The 8358-nt window shown below is 42.8% G+C and overlaps 2 long non-coding RNA genes across 2 annotated transcripts; both read left to right on the plus strand.

Moving 5' to 3' along the window:
- Window positions 1–1160: 1160 nt before the first annotated feature.
- Window positions 1161–2838, plus strand: LOC131877863 (uncharacterized). The gene is made up of 3 exons (XR_009372922.1): window positions 1161–1655; window positions 1715–2234; window positions 2322–2838. It is a non-coding gene; the product is annotated as an uncharacterized LOC131877863 (long non-coding RNA).
- Window positions 2839–2845: 7 nt separating this feature from the next.
- On the plus strand, window positions 2846–7143 carry LOC131877862 (uncharacterized). The gene is made up of 4 exons (XR_009372921.1): window positions 2846–4577; window positions 4645–6533; window positions 6682–6766; window positions 6848–7143. It is a non-coding gene; the product is annotated as an uncharacterized LOC131877862 (long non-coding RNA).
- Window positions 7144–8358: the final 1215 nt, after the last annotated feature.

An 8358-nucleotide genomic window follows, 5' to 3' on the forward strand; every position in this document is an offset into this window, starting at 1 on the left:
CACCAATTCATCAGTGTTGCACATGGTTGAAGTGGTTCTTGAGGTCAAACGGGCAACAAAGGGAAACCCGCTGTAGCAGTCAACTATGATGAGGAAAAATAATCCACTTAGCTCAAAGATGTCAACTCCAACTCGCTCCATTGGTGACATAGCGGTGGGGGTTTGGATGGGTTCGTGGGCCTGGGCCAGAAGAGCTTTGAGGCATGCCTCGCATGTTGCAATCCACTGACGAATGTCATTCACCATGCTTGGCCAGAAAAATAATTGTCTTGGGTGTTTGGTCGTCTTGACAACGCCTGAATGGGACAAATGGAGAAGATCCACAATGACCCGGCGGGCGGTGCGGGGAATGAACAAGCAATTGCCCTTGCGAACTATGCTACCCTCCATACTGATCTCGCCAAATCCTAGACGGAAATGCGCGAGAGCAGGGTCATCAAGGGTTCCTCAAGCTGCGCAACCCCTCAGATTTTTTTTTTGTCTAAGGCAACATCTATGGACGATTCCTTTTTCAGCATTGAAATAAGATCAAGCTCCCCTAACCTTTCTATAATCAACGGCCAATGTTCATCTTTTAACTTGAACTTAGCCAGACCGACCTTTTTGGCCAGTCTTACTCTAGAGCACGCCGGCTTTTGAGTAATGGTCGACCCTATCTCGAGAACATGATGATCTGACAGATTACTAGGTGTCACATGGACATATTGGATCAGATCAGGGTCGTTGGAAAAAAAAACAAGTCAAGAACGCTATTTGCTCTGGTGGCTACACCAACATGCTGAGAGAGATTGCGCAAGATCGCAAATTCCTCCAGCTTTTCGAACGACTGAGACGTCGATTTCGAAATGGGAATATACCCATCTGGACTAGCCTCCCACTCTACAACGCTAGCCGGAAAATTGAAATCCCCTACAAAGAAAACCTTTGAGCAAACTGAGTGGTCCAACTCATTTCCTATGAATTTGAGAGCTGACAAGAACGAGCTTACTGAACAAGAGGGGGGCCTATTGCAATACTTCTTGCCAATATTTTTGAAGATGACAGCCATAGCCGGATCGCGGGGCGTCAATCCTCTTGATTGCCATCTCTATTGACTCATCAGAGGGGAAGAATGGAGGCAGACTCAGAGCATCAGCAATCAAGTGGCCCTTGCCAGTAACCCATTCAACAATGAAGCTGCACGTAAAAAGATGTTCCCGGATATGCTGCAGCCTGTCAATGTCTAAACTGATGTGTTTTTTTCAAAGACACCAACCAGGGGCCAGTGGTTGGTGATGACGTGAAACATGGAGAGGCCTTGGAGAAAGAAATCGTACTTGATGATTGCTAATAGTATTGCAGTTGCCTCAAGCTCAAGTGGAACCTGGCAGTACTCATGAATGGCATCCAACTTGATGCAGAAACGGGAGTCCTTGTTTACCTGACGGGTGAGATCTTGAGCAGACGAGAAGGGGTGAACGGGTCTGTGAACGGCTTTGTTCAAAGCACGGTAGTCTGTGACAAATCCCACTTTCTTCCCGGCAGGTTTAGGCAACAAGTGAGCCAGAGAGCGCCAAGTGGTTGGTTTGTCAACCTTTACAATCATGCCCGCCCCAATGAGTTCGTTAAAGAGAACATTGGCCTGCTCAGAGAGATGTAGTTGTACTGGTCTGGCAGTAAGTACATGACAAGGTGTTATATGCTTTGACTTGTCGATCTTAATCTTCATTTTTAGACCTTTCAGAGTTCCAGACGTGTGGCTGAAAGATGATTTCATAATGTCACTATATTCTTTGGTGATGGCAGCAATTACCGCACTACCCCATTGCAAGGTCACTCCGTTGACTTGGGCAAGGACATCAACAAGTTCATGATGTCCTTCTTGGTCGTCTTTGACCCCGAAAATGTTACCAACACCGCCCTCATCAACAATCTCGAAGTCTGAACAGCCCCCAGCAAGTCTCAAAAAATTGTTGTCATCATCATCACCACCTTTGCAAAGCCTAGCGCTCCTCATTGCAATTGGAGACGGGAAATTTGATGGCAAAATTTGAAGCGCCATCAAATCCCACCAGCCTATCAACGGAAGGCCATCAAGATCTGGGGAGACAATGGTGCGAGTAAGTACTTGTGGGCTATTCTCAGTGGTTCAAAGAATGTTAAAGCACCAGCATTTCTGAGAGTTGAGTCATTGGCAGCAAGCAAACGCGTCGAAGAAGGCTTCAATTCAACGTCTGAAGGAAGAGCAGTAGCAGGTAAGATTGTATGAGAAGCCCCTGTATCAGGAATGGAAATATGTGAAATGCTCTTCCCATTAATTTCACAGAAGAGTTTCATCTTAGGTGTTGCCGAGTCGGCAGCAACAAATCGGGCATTTGCTACAGAAGGGCTCTTTGAAGATTGTCTCGAAATTCTGGGAAAAAGGGGGCGCCGGGTCAGAGATCGTCCCCGTTCATACTCAGCCAATGGACCACGAAGAAAAGGAGCTCTATACATGCGGCAAGGTGACCAATCTTGTGGCAGTCATAGCACAATCTATCCTTATGGTGCATTTCGACGACACTTGTTTTGACACATATTGTGATCGCATATTCGACGAGAAGTTGGCAATGTGACACAAATCGAGATTCAGAGAATTTACACACACCAGTACAACACAGAAGACTATCTATGTCAAATATGCTGGCCTTCACAAGATTACTGGTTCTCAATGATGGCGTGCGATCAGGTGACAAAGGTAGGAGTAATACTTGACCAAAATGAAAACTTTGAAAAAATATGAAAAGTACCATTGGTTTCATTTGGCAGTTTATGACAACGTTTCCTGCCCGTCATTACAATGCTGAGTAATTTACTTCAGAAAATCCAAGAGGGATAATTGTTTCATTTTCCTTGTACTGAAATTAAACTGATTTGGTTAATACAAAGCATCTGATTTATTTTATCGCTGGTCATGCTGGTTTAAATGGGAGCTCTGTGTTGGTCAATCGTTAAACTCCAAGGGAGACCATATCTGACCACTCAAAGTTATGTCAAAATGCATTTTGTTTCTTCAACTTTCCAACATATCTCGCAAATGCCGTTAGTTTGAACACATTCAAACTTGAATTTTCGTCATTAAATAATTTCACCCCAAACAGGATTGAGGATCGTGAAAAAATATCAATTGAAATTGTATTCTTAAGGTCACGCTTAATCTTGCGTTGGGTGATTGCGCTGACCTTGCCTGAGAATTGTTTCACATTTCGCAGAAAATTGGAGCAGGTTCCAAATCAAATATGTGGCCATGTGTTTGTGAATATGTCATGTGAAAGCCGTATGTGACCACAATATGCGTCAAAATAAGTGCCGTCTACATGCACAACTAGCAAAGCACTCTTCCGGTCTTGTGTGATCATCGCGGCCACATTTGCAACAAAATAGCTGGGTGTTGATGGCAAGAATGGTCGTTGTAGGGTCCATGGCGGTGGGGACAACCCTGGAGTCTAAAGGCTGGTTCGCCTTAAGAAGCATTTCATGTTTAAGCTAAGCATAAGCACAAATGAGGATTAAACTTATTAGGCTTTAAAGTAATTACGTCTTACCAAAGAACTGTGAAGAACCAAACCTAATCAATGGCAATTCCCATTCATTCACCCACACACAAACACCACGAACACTACACGTGCACAGAAACCAAGGAGCAACAGAGGAAGCCACAACTAGGTTCGAAATTCTTGGCAGACAAGAACAGCAACAAAATGCGACTGTTCTCAGCGAGCTCCAAAACAAGAATAATGATAATTTGTATGTCATAATTGTTCGGGATGTTACCCATTAAGGATTTGAAAGGTCTCCCAGATAAGTTGTAGGGTGTTATTCATTGTATCGCAATACTTCAGCAATACCTTTTTTCAAATAATAATCAAAAAAAATCTGGCATCTGAAAGCATGTTCTCTCGTTTCTACATTTGTTAATACACACCTAGACGAAGCAGATGGCGCTGTTTCCCTCAATGAAAAGGACGATTGCTTCATGTATTTGGTAGTTGTGATGTTGTCATGCGAGTTGCAAGTGACTTTGACGCTCTTAAGAGTCCCTGATCTATCCTTTGCAAAACACTCTTCCGGTCTCGTGTGACCATCGCGGGAACAGTTGCGACAAACTGGCTTGGAGTTGATGGTAAGACTGGTAGTTGCAGGGTCCATGGCAGTGGGGACAACCCTGGAGTCCGGGACTGGTTCGCTTTAACAAGCATTTCATGGTAAATTGCGGCCCTAATTACGCTACCCAGATCCGGATTTGACACTTTCATGACTACGCTATGTAGTTCCTTTTTTCCTCTAGCTCCCAGGATTGATTGGAATATTGTCCGGTCATCCACCGACATTTTGTTCACCTCGGCTTTAGCTCCAAGAGCTTGCAGGCACACAACCCATTCGCTGAACAATTCGGTGGATGATTTGGTGGCCAAGAACCAATCTCTACGCCTCAAATATTGAGGTCGAATCTCAGGGAAGGGTTTCTTGAGTGCCTTATAACAATGTCTAATTCTGGCCTGACTGTCCACAATTTTGTAAAGGATTGCAACAGCGAGAGAATCGGCTGCTCAATATCTGTAAGTAGATCCATATTAGATGATGAATCCCAAGATTCAAAATTTCTCAGTCAGTTCCTCATTTCAGGTGCTGACACTGTTGAAGCAAGGATGGACGGACGCATGGCTTCCTAAGACCTGAAGACCCTCACATCACGGGTAGGAATCGGAGCGACGGTAGGAGCCATCTGTGTGTCAGGGGTTGGTCCAGCTGCGTGTCTTACGGCTATCATTAATTCGGCCTCAAGTCTCTTCATCTCGGCCCTGACATCCTCCGCTGTTTGTGGGTCAAGATCCAGCCAGTCATGTTTATGACTAATTTGTTGGAGTTTCACCAGCAATGCATCACCTGAGGTCTGGGCACAGACTGAACCCGCATTTTCATTTGTATTGGCTTACTTAATGGTGTAGAACAATAAGTGTACAGCATACAAAAAGTATGAATTGACGTACTGAATTTAAAAGTGTACAAAGATATTAAAAAAAAGGCATAATGAATGAATGAAAGAAATGCACTTGAACCAGGCACACAGATAAGGGTTTCAAACACATCAAAGTGGCTTAACAAACAGAAAAGGCGCACCAAAAAGTAAAATGGCACTCCAAACAATAAAGACGCACACTGAAAAATAAATCTCGGACTAGATTTTTCGAAACCTTGATTTTACCTTTTATGAGTTGTTGGAAGTTAAATGATACTTCGAAAAAAAACCCGACAATGTCTTAGCATGTCACTTGAGTACCAAGTAACTGAGCTCTTTGTGCAACCACAGTCACCTAGCCTTGATCATGTTTTGAACTCACGTATGGTCAGTTGGTCACCCTTTCCGTCGCCAGTAAATCCAGACTTTTTGTTTGTAATACTGACGTGATCAATCTGCCTGTGACGTAAGCTTTCAAGCCAGTACTGCCAAGTTTGATCCAAGCCGTTTTTTAAGGTCAAGAACGTACATTTTCTGACCAAAAAAAATCTCCCGCTTGGATCAAACTTGACAATACTGGTTTGAAAGTTTGAGGCGTTGGTAAGTTGATCATATCAGTAGTTTGAAAGTGGTTTTGTGTGTGTGCTGCTTTGCTCTTTTTGGTTTTCCTCAAAACGCGCATCTAATTGACCTGACGGCTCTTTTTGTGTTCCAACATTTTGTCTGGTATGCCTTCATAGAGTTTTGTGTGCCAAACTTTAGTTTGATGATCCAAGATTAATTTTGGTGTGTCAAAATCGAAATAGTCGTATGAATTTCAGATTGGCTGGTTGATTGCTTGGGAGATACGACCTACACTTTTTACTTGATCCAAAATGTCTTTCTTGGAGAGTGCCTTGTCAGGTCAACCAGATGCTTGATTTGGGGGAAACCAAAACATAGTAGTTCATAAAAAGCAGCGAAACTGCCTGGAATAAAGGCCGGAGCTTGTTTTGTCAACATCAAATATCAGATGTTTCCAGTTAATATTACCTCATTTAGGTTAAGATCTATTGTTGCAATCAAACATCTGGACTTGCGGCTTTGGAATATAAAGCTTTACTCGCTAAGGCAATTAAAATGACTTTCCACAAAGTTCGCTCGAAGCACCTAGTCGAGAGGTGATCCTTTTTTCAAAGATGTGCTGTCTTGTATGTAATCTGCGTCAAAGAACAAATTACCTGCAGCTTTCATATTCTCCATTGCAGTCTTGATTTGCATTTGGGATTGATGGGGAATCAACGCCTTGACACCCTAAACCTAGAGTATCCATCAAAATTCGTTCTACAAAGCGACCCTCCCCTGATACTAACCTTTGAATTGGCAAATCAAATTTTCCAGTTTAGTTCTGAAGGTTGCAACCGGCATCATACAAGATTCTTCAACATCCAAAAGCGCCGAAGCGTACGATGAGCCTGGGTCCGTACACCATATGTTAAACTCATTTTCATCATAGTACCGACCCGAGACCCATTTCCACTTTTCATTCGTGTTTTGATGTTTTCTAAGACCTTGGGTAAGCCAACAGAGATTAAAATAAATCTTGTTAGTTTGAGTCACTAAACAAGGACGATTGAGGTTCGCAATTTTTTGCTTCAGTCACATTCATAAAATTCGAACGCAATACAAGTCACCAAGATTAATTGATTTCCCTTTTTTACTAGCGCTCTTTAATTGATCGGAGGGACGTTTCTAATGCTCGAAGGATTACAGTAGGAACTCGCAAAAAGATTGAAAAGCTTGCACATGGTAAATTAGTTCAAAACTTGCAAGTGATCATGTTTAATAGTCTTAAAAGATTATGTTTATGAAACACATGATTGATTTTAGGTCCAATTGTTTGCTCTTTGCTTCGGCCGTGATGGGGCCTAATTGGAGCTCCGAGGACTAAAGAACTTGAAAGACGTCACAAACAGTATTTGACACGTTGACCCAAATACAAGCAGTTTTTCGTTTTCGAATTAGCAGCCATTTAAACCAGTTAAACATAGCAACAATAAAAATTTCGTTAAAATCAGGGTCCTGCCCCTGCCCAAACATAAGTTAAAGTCGTTTTTTAACTGACCATCTTTCAAATTTGCCGGGCAATTGGCTCCAAGCAAATGCCTGAGTGACCTGCAGCTAAGTTTGGTTTCAATTAGAATAGCTTGTTGAAATGCATTATTTTACTCATTTATGATAATCAAATGACAACCACACTATGGATATCGTTTTCCTTCTTTGATTGTTAATACATTTATTTCTATATCATGTCGCTTGTAATCCAAAATTACTCATTTTTCTGATTCGTGCAATGTGGGCTCCTTGCGTCGTTCAAATTCATTTCGACTTTTATTGGAAACAAACTTCCATTTCATCTTTCGTGGAAGGATTTTCTCCTCGTATGAGATTATGGATAATCACTAAGTGAATCGCTGTAAACGTTGCCTCATTTGTGGTACACCCTTCCATGTATCAATGATCCCGGTTGGGTTGTTGGGTACGTGATATCTACATAGAGAACTAGTCGATGATAAGGGATGACCCGAGACTTCCACGATCAGTGTGCTGGACGTGCTTACGGCGGTTGTATCCTTCCGGAAGGGCGATTTTTCCAGACCAATATCGCCCTATTTCGATTGGTCATATAAAGCATCTTTTCGTCGGACGCGTAATTCCCTTCCGTGCTCGTGCGATCTATGCGCCAGGGCCTACCGTGCTATAGAATTCGGGAGTGAGGCGAGGAAAACCCAAACCAAGCGCCAAATAGGGAATCCAAAGTTAACTGATCGAAACCAAGCCTTGGATCGAGTTCAGTTAGATTGTGTGTGCGTTGTTTGAGCCCGTTGTATCCCGGGTGTTCCCACAAATGCGGCGCAAAAGCTCTCATTGAAGACCTTCAATTTCGTATACCCCAAGCAACTAGCGATCAATTGGTAATACAAACGTTGAAGCGAAAAAGTTTGGAATCGCTTGTTCAAGCGCACGAAATTCAGTTGTCACAATCCGGCAAACCAGCAAAAATTCCATGCCCCTTTCAAGAGAAAGCAGCCCGGATGACGAGCTCTATGATCCCAACCAAGGAGCTAATTGCTCTTAACAATAACGTTAGTTTGTCCAATAAACAAACTCTGAAGATTGCTTTGAGTATTCGCCGAAATTTTGGTACCAAGGCCGTTGAAACAGGTTAGAGCTCTTAAATGCGGACCATTGGGCTTCTCTTGACAAATTCTTCACTTTTGAGGTGTGTCCCAAGCTCTCAGTCCACAAAATCGCTTACTCCAAGAATATTTCAACGAATCTAGTGTTTTCTTCCCTGACGATGAAAAAAAGTAGTACGCTCGTATGGTGTCATGATTTAG

This window comes from Tigriopus californicus, chromosome 3 (assembly GCF_007210705.1).
Source record: "Tigriopus californicus strain San Diego chromosome 3, Tcal_SD_v2.1, whole genome shotgun sequence".
Taxonomy (NCBI): domain Eukaryota; kingdom Metazoa; phylum Arthropoda; class Copepoda; order Harpacticoida; family Harpacticidae; genus Tigriopus; species Tigriopus californicus.